General features: G+C 44.7%; 1 long non-coding RNA gene across 1 annotated transcript; it reads right to left on the reverse strand.

Annotated features, from left to right (window-relative positions):
• Nucleotides 1–4,041: 4,041 nt before the first annotated feature.
• On the reverse strand, nt 4,042–15,166 carry LOC132380334 (uncharacterized). Its single transcript, XR_009507740.1, has 3 exons — nt 15,069–15,166; nt 9,551–9,596; nt 4,042–4,371 (listed from the first exon to the last, which is right to left on the reverse strand). It is a non-coding gene; the product is annotated as an uncharacterized LOC132380334 (long non-coding RNA).
• Nucleotides 15,167–22,975: the final 7,809 nt, after the last annotated feature.

Below are 22,975 nucleotides of genomic sequence, written 5' to 3' on the forward strand. Positions count from 1 at the left end.
AACTGTGACATCATATTCCATCTGCACAAAAATTAGAGCCTGAAGTGTTGTGTGTAATTTTGGTTGCCACATCACAAATAATGTGATAGCAATGGAGGCATAAGAGATTCGCCAGGATGGTGCCTGGAGTAGAGGCCTGTAGATTTAAAGACAGATTGGCTAGGCTGGGTTTATTCTCAACGAAATACAGGAGGCTGAGGAGTGCACTTTTAGATTTTTTTTTAATTACAAAAGGCATAAATAGAATAGATAAAGTCTTTTCCCAGAGCAGGAAAAAGTGGAAATCATAAAAGGAGAGCAGGGAGAAATTTAGAACATAGAACAGTAGAGCAGAATACAGGCTCTTCAGCCCACAATGTTGTGACAGCCTTTTAACCTGCTCTGAGATCAATTTAACACCCCTCCATCTTCCTTTCATCCACGTAGTCTCTTAAATATCCCTAATGTATGTGCCTTTTAACACTATCCCTGGCAGTGTGTTTCACACACCCACCACTCTCTGTGTAAAAAACTACCTTTGACATCCCTCCTATACTTTCTTCCAATCACCTTAAAATTAAAAAAGGCATAGATCCTTCATTGACCTGGCAAAAATCTGACTATCCACTCGATCTATGCCTCTTATCATCTTGTACACCTCTTACCAAGCCACTTCTCACACTCCTTCACTCCAAAGAGAAAAGCCCTAGCTTGCTCAACCTATCTGCATAAGATATGCCCTTCAATCCAGGCAGCATCCTGATAAATCTCCTCTGCACCCCTCAAAAGCTTCCACATACTTCCTATAACGAGGTGACCAAAGCTAAACACAATATTCCAAGAGTTTTATAAAGCTGCAATATTACCTCATAGTTCTTGAAGCCCCTGACTCACAAAGGCCAATGCAGCATACACCTTCTTATCAACCCTATTAACCTGTGCTTTAGCTTTGCTCCTCCACACTAAGAATCTTGCCATTAACACTGTATTTTAGCTTTAAGTTTGACCTTCCAAAGAGTATTAGTTCACACTTTTCCTAAATTGTCTCCACCCGCCACTTCTCAGCCCAGCCCTGCATCCTATCAATGTTCCATGGTAACCTACAATGTTCACAAGACCATAAGAGATAAAAACAGAATTAGGCCAATTGGCTCATCAAGTCTGCTCTGCTATTCCATCGTGGCTGATTTATCATCCCTCTCAGCCCCATTCTCTTGCCTTCTCCCCACAACCTTTGATGTCTTTAGGTTATTAGTGTACTTTCCAGGCTATAGAATCAGCATGGTTGGACCAGAAAAACACAGAACTTGAAGCTGTCAACCAACTCCACCTCAACACCATTGATACACACTCCTCTATCTAATCCACCCTTTCAATATTCAATGTGATTCCTACTCATTCTTCTAAATATCAGTATTTACAGAACCAGAGCCATCAAATGCTTCTTATAGATAATCCCTATCATTCCAGTGAACCTCCCCGACCCTCTCCAATGCCAGGACATCCTTTCTCAGCCGGGGGCCCAAAACTGCTCACAATATGCCAAATGTGGCTTGACCAAATGCCTTATAAAATCTAAGCAAAAATCCTCGCTTTTATATTCTAGTCCTCTGAAAATGATTGCTAACAGTGCATTTGCCTTCATTACTACCAACCTTTAGAGAACCGTGCCCAAGGACTCCCCAGTCTCTTTGCACCTGATTTCTGAGTTTGCTCCCGTATTTAGAAAATCGTGTACGCGTTTATCCCTTCTACCAAAGTGCATGACCATACTATATACCATTTGCCATTTCTTTTACCATTCTCCTAAGCTGTCTAAGACATTTTGCAGACTGCCCGTTTTTCTCAACATTACTTTCCCCCTCCCACCTTTGTTTGTATTATCCACAAATAACGTGAGAAGCGGCCAATTCCGACCCCTGCGGAACGACACTAGTCACCGGCAGCCAATCAGAAAAGGCCTCCTTTATTCTACACTTTCCATCCTGACTGGCAGTTTCAACCCGTTAATCTGTCCCGCTGTCCTCAGTTCCTGACTGCAACTAATCATTTACCCGCCCCATGCAATGCCCTGGGATTTACTCCTTGTCTGTGGAAGACTCATTTAAGGTCACCACACTGTGAAAGTTTGATGTTATATGCAAACTCCGTAAAAGACCTTAAACAATTTTAACACAATTATCTGTCTCATCTTTCTCCTCGTATGTCTTTGCACTGTGAGCATGTGTGTATGTACTGTCCATGTGTTTGTGGGTGGGTGCATCTTCTTTATTCATTGTGTGAACTGTTTGTGTGTGCACGTATGTGTCTATATCTGTTGGTTTGTCTACGTGTCTGTGTTCATTAGCGTGTGCGTGTATGTTAGTCTGCATGTTAGTGTGCTTTCTGACTGCATGTGAGTCTGTGTATGTCTGTGCGCGCGCCCGCCTTGCGCCCTCCGCCTTGTTTACCTGTCACTGAATTGTGTAGCCGGACGGTGATCCTCTTCTCTTGTCGGAAGATCTTCATGTAAGTGTGCACGGTGCAGTTTAACATGCACTCATTAGTGGGAGGAAGCCGCTTGTGATCCTCGGAGAACCTGCGCAGCTCTCCGGCATTGAGACACGGGGCCGCTCCCGCCGGCGCCGCGCCAGCCTCGTGTGTGCTGAAGCAGGCGGAGAGCAGCCAGAGGCTGCAGGGAGCCCACAGGCAGACTCGGGGCATCGTCTCGGAGACTGTGTGCCAGCCGAGCCGCGGCCAATGGGGCCGGTTTCCGCGGGAGCGTCGGCTCGCCCAGCCCAGCCCAGCCCAGCCCCGGCTGGTGGTATGTTTGGAATCCTCCGCGATCAGCCTGTCAGGCGCCGGCACTGACCCATCCCCGGGGATCCCCGCAGCCCTGGCATCCCCAAGCCCCGCCCAGGCTCCGGGGCCTCGCTGCCAACGTAAGCCGGGCAGTGACGGTCTGGGCGAACTGTGCCCCTGCCATGCCCTCAGCCGCTGCCCTGGGTCTGTGTGCACGCAGCACCTTGGCCGACGGTGGGCGGGAGCTGCTAACTATGGTATCTGAGCTTTGTGACATTTACCCAGGAACATAGTATACGAAGGGCCAGAAGCGTTGTTCAGGATCCCGACCAGTTTTTGACCCTTTTGCCTTGGGAAGGAGGTACAGCAGCATTAGGAATTGGACTGCCAGACTGGGCAGCAGCTTCTTCCCCCCGGACTGAGAGACTAATGAATACCTTGCCACCACCTCGCTATCCTCACTAGGACGGAGAGCTGTTTACTATTTACCTATGCTGTGCTAGTCACGTGCATTTTGAATTGTTTTATTAACTTATTTATGGGAATATTTTGTCTTGTGTTCTGTGTGTGTGATGTGGAGGTACTGTGGTTCAGAGCAATGTTGTTTGGTTGTATATCTGTACAGTCAGATGACAATAGACTTGAACTTGGATGAAGGTGATATCTCCAAGGGGAGAACCTGGAAACTCTCAGCATGTCAGGCCACTTCTGTACTAGCAGAAACAGTAGTCATGTTGCAAGTTTGCAACGGTAGCTCAGAACTGGGGCAGAGATCAAAGCAGGTTGTTAATCTGGTGGCTATGGGGAATGTCTCTGACAGGGTAAACTCTAAACATGGTTCTGGGGGCAGTAAGGGAGTGAGAAGGTCAACAACAGAATATGGGTGTTGCGATATGTAGAGCAGGAAGAGGTGCCCTGCGGGTCAGGCTGGGCAAGTATTGACAATTCCACCCCTCCCCCAACAGATGAATTCCTCTAGTGCTTTGCTTCCTGAATCAATACTACAGATGGACAACCGATGCAGACCAAGAATTCACTATTGTTACGTACCCCGTAACTGGGTTAACAAACCAGCAGAAATGGAATGAAACGTTGGAGTCTGTAATTACTAGTAACTAATAAAGTTTATTAGCAAACTAAGAAATACAGTACAAGAATAAAATGCAAATATGTATATATTACAGGCTAGTATATATATATAGATATATATATATATATATATATATATATATATATATATATATATATATATATATATATATATATATATATAGGCTAGACTGTTCTTCTATGGTGGACTCGTCACTCTGGCATGAGTGGACACACCCACACAGGCCCCCACCAGTCCTGTTGTCACACTGTGAGCTTTGTGACCGATCTCCCGATTCGGTCCTCCAAACCCCCACCTTCCTGTGGGTGCACAACACTCTTGCAGAGTCTCGTGGCGTGTCTGCCGGTGTCTCAGCAGACCCGTCTTTTATCTCCCCTGACGGGGTATCAGCTATCCATCAACTGATCATGTCCATCAAACTGGCCACTCCTCCTGTCTCAGCAGGCACCTGGCATCACTCTGCTGTGTCAGCAGGGATCCACACAAACAGGCCAAATATCCTGGGCGTTAAAGTCAACAATTAGTGAAGCAGCCATAATACTAAATCATCCATTTTAATATATATATATATTTCTCTCTCTCTCTCTCTCTCTCTCTCTCTCCCTCCCTCCCTCTCCCTCTCCCTCCCTCCCTCTCTCTCCCTCCCTCCCTCTCCCTCTCCCTCCCTCCCTCTCTCTCCCTCCATAGTTCACAGGGGGGTCAACCCTGGACCCCATCTCCATCTGGTTTTCTCATCACACGTAACACTATTAAGTCCAGAATGCTGCCACATGTCCAGAAAGACCTGTTCCTCAGCCTCACTGCAGACTGACAGATCAAAGTGGCAATGAGATGAGGCAGCAGCAGGAAGGTCTTATGTATTCAAGATTGTCTTTTCTAGACCAGAGGTGTAGTGGAGAATAAAATAATTGTTACTCCAGGTCTGATACAACACAAAAAGACAGTAAAATAAATAATACAACAGCAACAATAATAGCCATAATAACTGTCAGGACATAATAATACAGGAACTACAAGCAAGAGCAACTTATTTAATAGATATCGTCATTCCAACCACATAGCTTACAGAAATCAGTGTGTGAAAAACACCAGAAAGATGCTGAATTAAAAGAGGAAATTGAAAGACTTTGGAACATGAACAAGGTTTACATTGTTCCAATAGTGATATCTACAACTTGTGTCATCCCAGAGTCACTAAACTATAGCGTTAAACAATTAGGGCAACACAGTAATATCTCTGTAAATCTTCAAAGAGCTACAATACTAAACACCATTAGAATAGTCCAAAAGTTCCTAGCAGTTGAGAAATGAGTGTGTTTGTCCATGCCCATGCCACCGGTTTTACCAGCTTCAGCTGAGGAAAGTAATAAAGCAACATGTGTCAAGCCTACAAGAGGAGAGGCTGTACAGGTTCCCCCGCTATCCGAAGGTGGAGCGTTCCTATGAAACCTTTCGTAAGCCGAAATGGCATAAAGCGAAGAAGCAATTACCATTAATTCATATAGGCAAAATTTTTGAGCGTTCCCAGACCCAAAAAATAACCTACCAAATCATACCAAATAGCACATAAAACCTAAAATAACATTAACATATAGTAAAAGCAGGAATGATATGATAAATACACAGCCTATAGAAAGTAGAAATAATGTATGTACTGTGTAGTTTCACTTACCAGAATCGGGAAGACTTAGCCAAAACCGATTTGTAGAAAAAAATTGGCACGTACCCGCATGCGCACACACCTGCCCGCGCAAGGCTTCACTGTTATGGTAATCTTTCTTGGGGTAAACACAAGTTTAAAGTGGGTGCCTTTTTCATAAAAGTGAAAATCCTCTTCGGATTTCTTCCGGTTAGCGAAAACAGATACTAATGTAGGTCTTTCGAAAAAGCAAAGTGGCGTAAAGTGAACTTTTGTAAAGCGGAGTCACCTGTACTCGATCTAGTATTGGGAAATGAACCTGGCCAGGTGTCAGATCTCTCAGTGGGAGAGCATTTTGGAGATAGTGATCACAATTCTATCTCCTTCTCCAAACCATTGGAGAGGGATAGGAACAGACAAGATGGGAAAGCATTTAATTGGAATAAGGGGATATATGAGACTATCAGGCAGGAACTTGGAAGCATAAATAGGGAACGGATGTTCTCAGGGAAATATACAGCAGAAATGTGGCAAACGTTCAGGGGATGTTTGCGTTGTGTTCTGCATCGGTACGTTCCAATGAGACGGAAAGGATAGTAGGGTACAGGAACCATGGTGTACAAAGGCTGTATTAAATCTAGTCTTGTGATATTGGTATGATGTAATTGTTTTCTCATAGTAAGGTGATGTGATGGCATGTTCCAGCTGGTATAAATGGATAGACCATAGTTTGTTGCGTAGTTGTTTTGTTGGGAGTCACAGTCGGTGGTTGCGCAATCGTACCAGGAGAGAGAGAGTGAAGAATTATCAGCTTCGTTATGAACCCAAAGAATTGGGTCGTTATCAGTGGTGTTCTGTGTGTCTCAAAGTGAGTTGTGGCCAATACTTTTGGTTAACCCCTGCAAGGTCTTGGTGTGTGGTGACCACTTCCGGCAAAAGGTCAGTTACTATTCTTCGGGATCTCTTTGAAAAACGCGTTTCTCGTCTGGGATCTGCATCAACAGTTACATCTTTTTTTTCAAGAATCGCTCATCACTGGCTTGGGAAGTCTCTCCTCTCACTTACTTTATGAATCATATGGCCTTATTAAACTACCACTTTAAGACTGTACTTGAGTAAGATTTGTTAAGAATTGTCTCAAAGTTTGACTGTTTGATAACTATAAACTCAAAACACTGTTAACTTTTGTTAGTCGTTTGTCTACTTTTTGATGTTTTTAAGTAGAGGTTAAAAAATTTCATCGTTTATTTATAAGAACCCTACTCAATTTCACTCTTAACTTAATTAATAGTTAAGTTAGCTTCTGAAAGCCTTTAAGCAGCTTTTCCATTGCAGAGATATAATAACCATATATAACCATATAACAATTACCGCACAGAAACAGGCCATCTCGGCCCTTCTAGTCCGTGCCGACGCTTACATTCACCTAGTCCCACTGGCCCGCACTCAGCCCATAACCCTCCATTCCTTTCCTGTCCATATACCTATCCAACTTTACTTTAAATGACAATACCGAACCTGCCTCTACCACTTCTATGGGAAGCTCGTTCCACACAGCTACCACTCTCCGAGTAAAGAAATTCCCCCTCGTGTTACCCTTAAACTTTTGCCCCCTAACTCTCAACTCAAGTCCCCTTGTTTGAATCTCCCCTGCTCTCAATGGAAAAAGCCTATCCACGTCAACTCTATCAATCCCCCTCATAATTTTAAATACCTCTATCAAGTCCCCCCTTAACCTTCTATGCTCCAAAGAATAAAGACCTAACTTGTTCAACCTTTCTCTATAATTTAGGTGCTGAAACCCAGGCAACATTCTAGTAAATCTTCTCTGTACTCTCTCTATTTTGTTGACATCTTTCCTATAATTCAATGACCAGAACTGTACACGATACTCCAAATTCGGCCTTACCAATGCCTTGTACAATTTTAACATTACATCCCAACTCCTATACTCAATGCTCTGATTTATAAAGGCCAGCATACCAAAAGCTTTCTTCACCACCCTATCCACATGAGATTCCACCTTTAGGGAACTATGCACCATTATTCCTAGATCACTCAGTTCTACTGCATTCTTCAATGCCCTACCATTTACCATGTATGTCCAATTTGGATTATTCCTACCAAAATATAGCACCTCACACTTATCCGCATTAAACTCCATCTGCCAACGTTCAGCCCACTCTTCTATCTGGCCTAAATCTCTCCGCAAGCTTTGAAAATCTACTTCATTATCCATAACACTACCTACCTTAGTATCATCTGCATATTTACTAATCCAATTTACCACCCGATCATCCAGATCATTAATGTATATGACAAACAACATTGGACCCAATACAGATCCCTGAGGCACACCACTAGTCACCGGCCTCCAACCTGAAAAACAGTTATCCACCACTACTCTCTGGCATCTCCCATCCAGCCACTGTTGAATCCATTTTGCTACTTCAATATTAATACCTAACGATTGAACCTTCCTAACTAACCTTCCATGCGGAACCTTGTCAAAGGCCTTACTGAAGTCCATATAGACAACATCCACCGCTTTACCCTCCTCAACTTTCCTTGTAACCTCTTCAACAAATTCACTAAGATTTGTCAAACATGACCTTCCATGCACAAATCCATGTTGACTGTTCCTAATCAGACCCTGTCTATCCAGATAATTATATATACCATCTCTAAGAATACTTTCCATTAATTTACCCACCACTGATGTCAAACTGACAGGCCTATAATTACTAGGTTTACTCTTAGAACCCTTTTTAAACAGTGGAACCACATGAGCAATACACCAATCCTCCAGCACCATCCCCGTTTCTAATGACATTTGAAATATTTCTGTCAGAGTCCCTGCTATTTCTACACCAACTTCCCTCAAGGTCCTAGGGAACATCCTGTCAGGACCTGGAGATTTATCCACTTCTATGTTCCTTAAAAGCGCCAATACTTCCTCCTCTTTAATCATCATAGTTTCCATAACTTCCCTACTTGTTTCCCTCACCTTACACAATTCAATATCCTTCTCCTTAGTGAATACCGAAGAAAAGAAATTGTTCAAAATCTCCTGCATCTCTTTTGGCTCCACATATAGCTGTCCAATCTGATTCTCTAAGGGACCAATTTTATCCCTCACTATCCTTTTGCTATTAATATAACTGTAGAAACCCTTTGGATATATTTTCACCTTACTTGCCAAAGCAACCTCGTATCTTCATTTAGCGTTTCTAATTTATTTCTTAAGATTCTTCTTACATTCTTTATATTCCTCGAGCACCTCATCTACTCCATGCTGCCTATATTTATTGTAGATCTCTCTCTTTTTCAAAACCAAGTTTCCAATATCCCTTGAAAACCATGGCTTTCTGAAACTTTTAACCTTTCCTTTCAACCTAACAGGAACATAAAGATACTGTACCCTCAAAATTTCACCTTTAAATGACCTCCATTTCCCTATTACAGCCTTCCCATAAAACAAATTGTCCCAATCCACTCCTTCTAAGTCCTTTCACATCTCCTCAAAGTTAGCCTTTCTCCAATCAAAAATCTCAACCCTGGGTCCAGTCCTATCCTTCTCCATAATTATATTGAAACTAATGGTATTGTGATCACTGGACCCGAAGTGCTCCCCAACACATAGACCCGTCACCTGACCTATCTCATCCCCTAACAGGTCTCCCTAACAGGAGATCCAACACTGCCCCTTCTCTAGTCAGTACCTCTATGTGTTGCTGCAAAAAACTATACCGCACACATTTTACAAACCCCAAACCATCCAGCCCTTTTACAGAATGGGCTTCCCAGTCTATGTGTGGTAAATTAAAATCTCCCACTATCACAACCTTGTGCTTACTACAAATATCTGCTATCTCCTTACAAATTTACTCCTCCAATTCTTGCTCCCCATTAGGTGGTCTATAATACACCCCTATAAGTGTAACTACACCTTTCCCATTCCTCATTTCCACCCAAATAGTCTCCCTAGATGAGCCCTTTAATCTATCCTGCCAAAGCACCGCTGTAATATTTTCTCGTACAAGCAATGCAACACCTCCTCCTCTTGCCCCTCTGATTCTATCACACCTGAAACAACAAAATCCAGAAATAATCAGTTGTCAATCACACCCCTCTTGCAACCATGTTTCACTAATAGCTACAACATCATATTTCCAGGTATCAATCCATGCTCTCAGCTCATCCACCTTTTTTACAATGCTCCTAGCATTGAAATAGATGCATTTAAGAAACTCTCCACCTCTTCTTCTCTGTTTATCCCTAACGATGCAATCAACTTTATTATCTTTTTCTTCCTTCTCCCCTACATCTTCGGTCTGAGTGCTCCCCTTCTCTATCACCTGCCTGTCCTCCCTCACACGCTGTCTACTAGCTTTCTCTATTTGTGAACTAACCTCCTCTCCCCTAGTCTCTTCAAATTGATTCCCAACCCCCAACTATTCCAGTTTAAAGTCTCCCCAGTAGCCTTAGCAAATCTCCCCACCAGGATATTGGTCCCCCTAGGATTCAAGTGTAACCCGTCCTTTTTGTCCAGGTCACACCTGCCCCAGAAGAGGTCCCAATGATCCAGAAACCTGATTCCCTGCCCCCGCTCCAATCCCTCGGCCACACATTTATCCTCCACCTCATTCCATTCCTACTCTCCCTGTCGCGTGGTACAGGCAGTAATCCCCAGATTACTACCTTTGTGGTCCTTCTTCTCAACTGCCTTCCTAACTCCCTATATTCTCCTTTCAGGACCCTTTCCCTATTCCTGCCTATGTCATTGGTACCTACATGTACCACGACCTCTGGCTCCTCACCCTCCCACTTAGGATATCTTGAACACTATCAGAAGCATCCCAAACCCTGGCACCAGGGAGGCAAACTACCATTCGGGTCTCCTGATCACGTCCACAGAATTGCCTGTCTGACCCCCTAACTATCGAGTCCCCTATTACTACTGCCTTCCTCTTCCTTTCCCTACCCTTCTGAGCTACAGGGCCGGACTCTGTGCCAGAGGCACAGCCACTGTTGCTTCCCCCAGGTAGGCTGTCCGCCCCCCAACAGTACTCAAACAGGAGTACTTATTGTCAAGGGGTACAGCCACTGGGGTACTCTCTAGTACCTGACTCTTACCCTTCCCCCTCCTAACCATGACCCACCTATCTGCCTCCCATGGTCCCGGTGTGACCACCTGCCAGTAACTCCTCTTTATCAACTCCTCACTCTCCCTGACCAGACGAAGGTCATCGAGATATGGGCTTCCCAAGTGTCATTCCCTGTGACTAAATCATCAAAATAGGCATCTGTATGTTTTAACCCTTGAATTACAGAATTAATCATTCTCTGGAAGGTTCCTGGAGCATTCTTCATTCCAAATGACAAAACATTGTATTCATATAACCCAAATGGTGCTACAAATGCAGAACTTTCTCTACCTTTATCCGTCAGTGGAACACACCAATACCCTTATAACAGATTGATCTTTGTAAGAAACTTAGCTTTTCCAACCTTGTCCACACAATCATCTACTCTAGGGATTGGATACACATCAGTTTTTGTTACAGCATTCACCTTTCTGTAATCAGTATAAAACTGAATACTACCATCTGGTTTAGGCACCGTGACACAAGGTGAACTCCAATCCGAAGTAGAGGGTCTAATAATATCATTTTCTAACATATATTCTATCTCTTGTTCAGTGATTCTACATTTTTCCACGTCCATTCGATATGGATGTTGTTTTATGGATTTGGCGTTTCCAACATCTATATCGTGAGGCTACTGTGGTTCTTTTTTGGAACGTATGGAAATAAATTTCTAAATTTCACACTTAACTGCTTCATTTGCTGTCACGGCTGTGGCTGTAGATAAGCCAATTTTTCATCAATATTTTCCAAAATTGTCGAATTTGATAGTCTGGCAGAAATAATATTCCGTTTAAAATAAGCCTCAGATGGATCAGCTACCAAGTTCCCAGGGCGATTAGACTCATTGTTATTGATAACAACAGTCATAGTGGCAGACTGTTTTTCATAATATGGTTTTAGCATGATTACATGACAGTGCTGCGTTGGCCTTCATCAATCTGGTGTTTTTACCACATAGTCCACATTATTAACTTTAGATATAATCTCATAAGGACTGTGAAATTTAGTTTGTAAAGGGTTCATTTGCACCAGGAAAAGAACCAACACCTTATCTTCCGGCTTAAATGACCTCATTCTAGCTTCCTTGTCATACCAAGTTTTCATTCTTTCCTGAGCAGATTTTAAATTTTCCCTTGCTAAGCTGCAAGCTTTTTTCAATCTTTCCTTAAATTTTAAGACATAATCCAAAAAATTAGTATGTAGTTCTTTGTTAACCCATGGTTCTTTTAACCATGCCAAAGGTCCTCAGACTCTGTGCCCAAACACAAGTTCAAAGGAACTAAAGCCAAGGGACACCTGCACTGACTCTCTTACTGCAAACAAAAGCAAATGAACTCCCTCATCCCAATCCTTCTCACTTTCAACACAAAATGTCCTAATCATGGTTTTGAGGGTAGAATGGAACCTTTCTAAGGCCCCTTGTGATTCTGGATGGTATGCAGACAATGTAATCTGTTTGGCTCCCAGTTTATAAACTACCTGTTGGAATAATTCAGACATAAAATTACTTCCTTGATCAGACTGGATTTCTTTATGTAACCCAAATAAAGTAAAGAACTTTATGAGAGCCATCGTCACAGTTTTGGCTTTTATATTCCTGTGAGGTATTGCTTCTGGAAACCTAGGTGCTGTACACATGATGGTCAGCAAATACTGATGGCCAACTTTAGTTTTGTGACACGTTCGGCAAAATGTTGCCACATCTTTTCTCAAACCAGTGTAGTAAAAGTGTTTATAAACCTTATTCGCAGTTTTCTCCACACCAAGATGGCCACCCAGGGGCATACTATGAGCCAAAGTTAAAATCTCATTCCTATAGACTTTAGGAACTACTACCTGGTGAACAACTGTCCATTTCTCACTTGCCGGAATCTCAGGTGGTCTCCACTTCCTCATTAACACCCCACTATTGAAATAATACCCTACGGGTACTTTCTCAATTTCACTATCTGGAAGAACGTTCTCTCTCAAGGTGGCAATTTCAGGATCTCTGCTCTGCTCCGCTATAATCTCCTTCCTAGACAGAGACAAGTCAGTATGACCAGTCTTACTACAAGGATCTTGATCAAACAAGGAAGGTAGGAAAGTTCCTGACAAATCTGAATCCCAATTTGAGCTTTCATGGGTATCAGACCCATGCTGGACAGAACCATCTGCCTTGGCCAGAGCTCGGGTTACTGCACAGGAGGGATACGATGTTAGAATCCATCTCTGGATTATCAGTGATTGGCTTAGTTATCAGCTGCTCTGCAGGAACAACTTTTCCACCTGCTAGGTCATTCCCTAACAATAAAGAAACACCATCCACCGGTAAACTGGGTTGTAGTCCGATTTTAACAGGTCCTGAAACTAACCCTGACTGTGTAACTACTTTGTGTAGAGGTACAGACAGAAGGTTGCCCCCAATACCTCGTATAGATTTACCTCACCAGTGTCAGTCTCATCGCTAAACGCTAGAACACTCTCTAACTTAAGTGACTGAGAAGCCCCAGTAACCCGAAGAATTTTTACTGGTACTTGAGTGGACCCTTCATTCACAAAAACAAATCCCTCTGACATAAAATGATCGAGTCCCTTCCTAACTCGGTAGGATCTTGACAGAGCTTCCTTTGAATGTCCCGAACCCTGCGGGTTTCTGGGTTTTTCAAAGTGTTGCACACAGGCATCTGGAACTGCCTCCTTTTCCCTCTTCTTCAAATGGAAACAGCCATGCCATGACCAGATTTCCTACAATAGTGACAAATAGGACCGAAAAGTTTTTCCTTCCCTTCATCCTAACCTTTATCACTAGCTTCCGAATTAATTTCTGGTTTACCTTGACTATCCATGCTACCCTTTTGGAAAGTTTTACTCGGAGTAAACTTGCTCTTGTGGGTTAGAGCATACTCATCTGCTAATTTAGCAGATTCTCTCAACATGACAGTATACTTTTCATCCAAATATGCCTTTATGTCATTAGGGATGCACCTTTTAAATTCCTCAATTAAAACCAACTCTTTCAAGTTGTCATAACCTTCATTCACATGTTTAGATATGCACCATTGCTCAACACACACAGATTTGTCAGAGGCAAATTCCACGTAAGTCTGTTTCACAGATTTCTTCAGACTTCTAAATCGTTGTCTATAAGCTTCCAGAACCAATTCATAAGCTTTAACTATAACCTGCTTCACAGTATCGTAATCAGCTGCCTGTTCACCAGTTAAGGCTGTATAATCCTCTTGTGCTTCACCTTTAAAGACGCTTTGTAAAAGGACAAGCCAGCCCTCTTTTGGCCAATTTGAACTCCAAGCAACTTTCTCAAAATGCTGGAAGTATTTATCCACTCTTGCCTCATTAAATGAAGGCAAATTAAAATGGAATTAAATGGAGTTAAATTAAATTTAACTTCCTGACTAGCAATAAATGGTACAACCGGTTTCCTAGAACCATAAGCCAGATTCTCAAGCCTCATCTTTTGCATCTGTAATTCAAACTGCCTCTGTTTCTCTCCTTCTTCCCTCTATTTATCTGCTTCTCTGCCATCCAACTTCCTCTGTCTTTCTTTATCTTGTAACCCCATTTGTTCCAGTCATAACTGGATCTCCTCTTTACTTACAGGAAACTTCTCTAACACCTTCTCATCAAAGTCCCTCTTTAATATATAGCACTCAGCTATTTTCCTCTGAATCACTGGCTTTGACATAGCTGACTTTATCTCAGTAAGCTCCAGCTCTTTAGCAATTTCCAGCATCTCACCCTTTTTCACTTTTGCTAATACCTCAGGAATTGGCAATGCCAGAATTTCCCCAACATCCATTACTGCTGATTTTCACACACAAACCAATCAAACCAAAAGGAATTGGGTATTTTCCTTTTTCCAATCAGATCGTTAATTAAACAATCAATTAAGCTCCAAATTTGTTTGTATCTGGATGAGCCCCCAATTTTTGTTATGCACCAGCAGCAATAGATATGAAATTGAGTTGGGTTCTTATAAATAAACAATGAAATTTATTAACCTCTACTCAAAAACATCAAAAAGTAGACAAACAACTAACTTAAACAAAAGTTAAATGTTATGAGTGCATAGTAATCAAAGGTCAAACTTAGAGACAATTCTTAACAAATCTTACTCAAGTACAGTCTTAAAGTGGTAGTTTAATTAGGCCATATGATTCAAAAAGTAAGTGAGAAGAGAGACTTCCCAAACCAGTGATGAGTGATTCTTGGAAAAAAAAGATGAAATTGGAAAACACAGATCCCAGCCAAGAAACGCGTTTTCCAAAGAGATCCCGAAGAATAAGATTTCTCAAAGTAACTGACCTTTCACTAGAGGTGGTCACCACACACTGAGTCCTTGCAAGGGTTAACCAAAAGTGTGTGCCACAATTCAGTTCGAGACACACAGAACACTGTTGATACCTACCCAATTCTTTGGGTTTGTACAAAGCCGGTAATTCTTCACACTCTCTCATGACTCTCTCTCTCTCCTTCTAGATTGTGCAACCACCGGTTGTGACTCCCAACAAACAACTACACAACAAACTACAGTCTTCCCTTTTATACTGGTTGGAACATGCCATCACGATTACATCACCCCACTATCAGGAGACAATTACATCACCCCACTATCAGGAGACAATTACATCATACCAATATCACGAGACAATTACATCATGCTCACAAGAAACTCACGGAACAGGTAACAAAAGCAACAGAAGCAGCACGAGTAGGTCACTCGACTCCTCAAGCCTGTCCGCCATTGATTATAGAGCCATAGAAAAGCGCAGCACAGAAACAGGCCATTTGGCCTATCTAGTCTGTGCTGAGTCATTTAAACTGCCTACTCCCATCGACCTGGACTGGGATCATCGCCCTCCATACTCCTTCCATCCATGTACCTATCCAAACTTCTCTTAAATGTTGAAATAAAGCTTGCTGGCAGCTCATCCTATACTCTCATGGACCTCTAAGTAAATAAGGTTCCTCTCACGTTCCTTTTAAATTTTCAGCTTTCACCCACATTCCATGATCTCTAGTTCCAGACCCACTCAACTTCAGTGAAAAAGCCTGCTTGCATTTACACTATCTATACTCCCTCATAATGTTGTATACTTCTATCAAATCTCCTCTCAATCTTCTATGTTCCAAGGAATAAAATCGTAACCTATTCAATCTTTCCTTACAACTCAGGTCCTCCAGACCTTAGTGACAGGTGTTACTTACCAGCAGCAATAGATCACAAATTGAGTCAGGTTTTCATGTTAAAACCACTATCTACTCAAAAATATAGAAAATTAATCAAAATAAACAGAAGTTAACAGTGTTATGTGTCTGTTGCTCCCAAACTGTCAAGCTTAGAAACAGTTTTTAAAGTCTTAAGATGACAAACTAGAAAGTTCCTATAATCCACGGAATACGTGAGGAGAGCGACTTGTAAATCCACATTAAAATGTAGAGAGGAGGTGATCACGAAGAATTCTACAGGTTCCACGCTGGGAAATGAATTAACAGTCGCCGAAGATTCCATCCGTCGAGTCATCCTGAAATCCACGTAGAAATATCACAAAGTGACAGTCAGTCATCCAATGTGCACTTTGTGCCATTAATCAACTCAATCCTTTGGGCATGGGAAAGTATCAGACTTTGTGGTCGCAGCAAGTTTCTACCAGCGACTTGCAGTCCAAAACACACTCACACTCATTCTCTCTCTCTCTCTCTCTCTCTCTCTCTCTCTCCCACTCCCTCTACCCCTCCCTCTCACTCTCCCCCTCCCCCCTCTTCCTCTCCTTCTCTCTCTTCCTCTCTCCTCCTTCCCCCACCTTCCCTCTGAAAGTCCAGCAGTCTGTCACAGCTTGTACTGATGTCACAGTCCTGCCTTATTCAGGCATTTTAAAGTGACACCCACAGTAAACGAAACCATGGTCACGTAACACAGGTGATATTCAGGAGGATTAGAGGGCAGCTAATGTTATTCCACTATTTAAGAAAGGCTCTAGAAATAAACAAGGAAGTTATAGGTCGGTGAATATGAAATCAGAAGTGACCTCACTAGCATGTGGCACTTACTACCTGAAGTCACTTTGCAGAACCTCATCAGTCTTACTATGCAAACACGAGGAAATCTGCAGATGCTGGAAATTCAAGCAACACACACAAAATGCTGGTGGAACACAGCAGGCCAGGCAGCATCTATAGGGAGAAGCACTGTCGATGTTTCGGGCCGAGACCCTTCATCAGGACTAACTGACTCTTACTATGTCATTGGTATCTACATGGACCACAACTTCTGGCTGTTCACCCTCCCACTTAAGAAAGCTAAGTATGAACGAATAACTACTTTGGTCTTCACTAAGGAGGACACAAATAATCTTCCGGAAATAGTAGGGGACCAAGGGTCTAGTGAGATGGAGGAACTGAGGGAAATACATGTTAGTAGGGAAGTGGTGTTAGGTAAATTGAAGGGATTAAAGACAGATAAATCCCCAGGGCCAGATGTAACCCCACTTTTTTTAAAAAGGAGGGAGAGAAAAACCGGGGAATTATAGACCGGTTAGTCTGACATCGGTGGTGGGGAAAATGCTAGAGTTGGTTTATCAAAGATGTGATAACAGCACATTTGGAAAGAGGTGAAATCATCGGACAAAGTCAGCATGGATTTGTGAAAGGAAAATCATGTCTGACGAATCTTATAGAATTTTTTGAAGATGTAACTAGTAGAATGGAGAGGGAGAGCCAGTGGATGTGGTATATTTAGATTTTCAAAAGGCTTTTGACAAGGTCCCACATGGGAGATTAGTGTGCAAACTTAAAGCACACAGTATTGGGGGTATGGTATTGATGCGGATAGAGAATTGGTTGGCAGACAGGAAGCAAAGAGTGGGAGTAAACGGGACCTTTTCAGAATGGCAGGCAGTGACCAGTGGGGTACCGCAAGGCTCAGTGCTGGGACCCCAGTGTTTACAATATATATTAATGATTTAGATGAGGGAATTAAATGCAGCATATCCAAGTTTGCGGATGATACGAAGCTGGGCAGCAGTGTTAGCTGTGAGGAGGATGCTAAGAGGATGCAGGGTGACTTGGATAGGTTAGGTGAGTGGGCAAATTCATGGCAGATGCAATTTAGTGTGGATAAATATGAGGTTATCAACTTAGGTTGCAAGAACAGGAAAACAGATTATTATCTGAACGGTGGCCAATTAGGAAAAGGGGAGATGCAACGAGACCTGGGTGTCATTGTACACCAGTCATTGAAGGTGGGCATGCAGGTACAGCAGGTGGTGAAAAAGGCAAATGGTATGTTGGCATTCATAGCAAGAGGATTTGAGTACAGGATCAGGGAGGTTCTACTGCAGTTGTACAAGGCCTTGGTGAGACTGCACCTAGAGTATTGTGTTCAGTTTTGGTCCCCTAATCTGAGGACAGACATTTTTGCCATAGAGGGAATACAGAGAATGTTCACCAGATTGATTCCTGGGATGGCAGGACTTTCATATGAAGAAAGACTGGATCGACTAGGCTTATACTCACTGAAATTTAGAAGATTGAGGGGGGATCTTATTGAAACGTATAAAATTCTAAAGGGATTGGACAGGCTAGATGCAGCGAGATTGTTTCCAATGTTGGGAAAGTCCAGAACGAGGGGTCACAGTTTAAGGATAAAGGGGAAGCCTTTTAGGACCAAGATGAGGAAAAACTTCTTCACACAGAGAGTGGTGAATCTGTGGAATTCTCTGCCACAGGAAACAGTTGAGGCCAGTTCATTGGCTATATTTAAGAGGGATTTAGATCTGGCCCTTCTGGTTGAAGGGATTGGGGGGTATGGAGAGAAAGCAGGTACAGGGTTCTGAGTTGGTTGATCAGCCATGATCATACTGAATGGCGGTGCAGGCTCGAAGGGCCGAATGGCCTACTCCTGCACCTATTTTCTATGTAAGTACTCCATCTGAGATGTCCCTCACCTTGGCTGGTTCCACACAGCTCTTGATTGCCTCATCTCTCAAAAAATTATCCACATTACTTTAAATTTCTCCAGCAATTCTTCACCATCCCATGTGGCAGAAAATTCCAGTGGCTCAGCATCCTATTCCAGAGAAACTCCTACATGCCTAAATTGGTAACTGGTGCAAACAGCATGGAAATTGACCTTTCAACCAAGCTCATCCACACTGGCCAAGGAGCCTATCTGAGTTAATCCCATTTGGCCCATATATCTCAAAACATTTTGTATCCATGTAACTATACAACAGTTTTTGAAATGTTTTAATCATACCCAGAATGTCTGGCAGTTCAATCCACATACCCACTGTCCTCTGAGTGAAAAGCTTGCCCCTCAGATCCACTTTCAGTCTTTTCCCTTTCACCTTAAATCTGTGCCCTGTGGACATTTGAGTTTGCACCTGCCCCAACACTACTGCGGGAACCTGTTCCCAAGTGCTCTCCAACTGCTACAGCTTGTGAGTTTGTAAGCAAGTGTCCCAGCGTCTGCAGCTGATGAGAAGTCCATCTGGAGAACAAGCACAGATGAAACCTCATCTGGTGTGAGCTAACCTCTGAGGTCAGTAACATAACATCACTGTCCACAGACACTGACTGTCTGCATCAGCTAGGGCCATCACTGCACAGGCAGGTGGCCATCGAGGAAAGAAATGCCCTGCACTCGTGTGATAATGAATGCTAGTGAGGTGACTCGTGTGGGGAAGTCAGCAACACTGTGGGTGAGATGGGGTTATGACACTAACACTGGGGTGGAGGTGGGGTGACGATACCAAAACTGTGGGAGGGGTTGACGACTACAACACTGTGGGGGGGGTGAGGGTGACAACACCATCACTGGGGGTGGTGTGGGGGTGATGACACTAACACTGTGACTGAGGGTGATGACTCTAACACTGGGGGTGGTGGGTGACGACACTCACATTGGGGGTGGGGTGATGACACATTGGGGATGGGGTGATGACACACACACATTGGGGGTGGGGTGATGACACACACACATTGGGGGTGGGGTGATGACACACATTGGGGGTGGGGTGATGACACATTGGGGATGGGGTGATGACACACACACATTGGGGGTGGGGTGATGACACACATTGGGGATGGGGTGATGACACACACACATTGGGGATGGGGTGATGACACACATTGGGGATGGGGTGATGACACACATTGGGGGTGGGGTGATGACACACATTGGGGATGGGGTGATGACACACATTGGGGATGGGGTGATGACACACATTGGGGGTGGGGTGATGACACACATTGGGGATGGGGTGATGACACACACACATTGGGGGTGGGGTGATGACACACATTGGGGATGGGGTGATGACACACACACATTGGGGGTGGGGTGATGACACACATTGGGGATGGGGTGATGACACACATTGGGGATGGGGTGATGACACACACACATTGGGGGTGGGGTGATGACACACATTGGGGATGGGGTGATGACACACACACATTGGGGGTGGGGTGATGACACACATTGGGGATGGGGTGATGACACACACACATTGGGGGTGGGGTGATGACACACATTGGGGATGGGGTGATGACACATTGGGGATGGGGTGATGACACACACACATTGGGGATGGGGTGATGACACACATTGGGGATGGGGTGATGACACACATTGGGGATGGGGTGATGACACATTGGGGATGGGGTGATGACACACACACATTGGGGATGGGGTGATGACACACATTGGGGATGGGGTGATGACACATTGGGGATGGGGTGATGACACACACACATTGGGGATGGGGTGATGACACACATTGGGGATGGGGTGATGACACACACACATTGGGGATGGGGTGATGACACACATTGGGGATGGGGTGATGACACACATTGGGGATGGGGTGATGACACATTGGGGATGGGGTGATGACACACACACATTGGGGATGGGGTGATGACACACATTGGGGATGGGGTGATGACACACATTGGGGATGGGGTGATGACACATTGGGGATGGGGTGATGACACACACACATTGGGGATGGGGTGATGACACACACACATTGGGGGTGGGGTGATGACACACATTGGGGATGGGGTGATGACACACATTGGGGATGGGGTGATGACACACACACATTGGGGGTGGGGTGATGACACACATTGGGGATGGGGTGATGACACACACACATTGGGGATGGGGTGATGACACACATTGGGGATGGGGTGATGACACACACACATTGGGGGTGGGGTGATGACACACATTGGGGATGGGGTGATGACACACATTGGGGATGGGGTGATGACACTCACATTGGGGATGGGGTGATGACACACACACATTGGGGATGGGGTGATGACACACACACATTGGGGATGGGGTGATGACACTCACATTGGGGATGGGGTGATGACACTCACATTGGGGATGGGGTGATGACACACATTGGGGGTGGGGTGATGACACACATTGGGGATGGGGTGATGACACACACACATTGGGGATGGGGTGATGACACACATTGGGGATGGGGTGATGACACACATTGGGGATGGGGTGATGACACTCACATTGGGGATGGGGTGATGACACACATTGGGGGTGGGGTGATGACACACATTGGGGATGGGGTGATGACACACACACATTGGGGATGGGTTGATGACACACATTGGGGATGGGGTGATGACACACACACATTGGGGATGGGGTGATGACACACACACATTGGGGGTGGGGTGATGACACACACACATTGGGGATGGGGTGATGACACACACACATTGGGGATGGGGTGATGACACACATTGGGGATGGGGTGATGACACACATTGGGGATGGGGTGATGACACACACACATTGGGGGTGGGGTGATGACACACATTGGGGATGGGGTGATGACACACACACATTGGGGATGGGGTGATGACACACATTGGGGATGGGGTGATGACACACACACATTGGGGGTGGGGTGATGACACACATTGGGGATGGGGTGATGACACACACACATTGGGGATGGGGTGATGACACACACACATTGGGGGTGGGGTGATGACACACACACATTGGGGATGGGGTGATGACACACACACATTGGGGATGGGGTGATGACACACATTGGGGATGGGGTGATGACACACACACATTGGGGGTGGGGTGATGACACTCACATTGGGGATGGGGTGATGACACACATTGGGGATGGGGTGATGACACACATTGGGGATGGGGTGATGACACTCACATTGGGGATGGGGTGATGACACACATTGGGGATGGGGTGATGACACACATTGGGGATGGGGTGATGACACACATTGGGGGTGGGGTGATGACACACATTGGGGATGGGGTGATGACACACACACATTGGGGATGGGGTGATGACACACATTGGGGGTGGGGTGATGACACACATTGGGGATGGGGTGATGACACACACACATTGGGGATGGGGTGATGACACACATTGGGGATGGGGTGATGACACACATTGGGGATGGGGTGATGACACACATTGGGGATGGGGTGATGACACACACACATTGGGGATGGGGTGATGACACACACACATTGGGGATGGGGTGATGACACACATTGGGGATGGGGTGATGACACACACACATTGGGGATGGGGTGATGACACACACATTGGGGGTGGGGTGATGACACACACACATTGGGGATGGGATGATGACACATTGGGGATGGGGTGATGACACACACACATTGGGGATGGGGTGATGACACACATTGGGGATGGGGTGATGACACACACACATTGGGGATGGGGTGATGACACACACACATTGGGGATGGGGTGATGACACACATTGGGGATGGGGTGATGACACACATTGGGGATGGGGTGATGACACTCACACATTGGGGATGGGGTGATGACACACACACATTGGGGATGGGGTGATGACACACATTGGGGATGGGGTGATGACACACACACATTGGGGGTGGGGTGATGACACACATTGGGGATGGGGTGATGACACACACACATTGGGGATGGGGTGATGACACACATTGGGGATGGGGTGATGACACACACACATTGGGGGTGGGGTGATGACACACATTGGGGATGGGGTGATGACACACATTGGGGATGGGGTGATGACACACACACATTGGGGATGGGGTGATGACACACACACATTGGGGATGGGGTGATGACACACATTGGGGGTGGGGTGATGACACACATTGGGGATGGGGTGATGACACACATTGGGGGTGGGGTGATGACACACACACATTGGGGGTGGGGTGATGACACACATTGGGGGTGGGGTGATGACACACATTGGGGATGGGGT

Source organism: Hypanus sabinus, chromosome 23, assembly GCF_030144855.1.
Source record: "Hypanus sabinus isolate sHypSab1 chromosome 23, sHypSab1.hap1, whole genome shotgun sequence".
Lineage (NCBI taxonomy): Eukaryota > Metazoa > Chordata > Chondrichthyes > Myliobatiformes > Dasyatidae > Hypanus > Hypanus sabinus.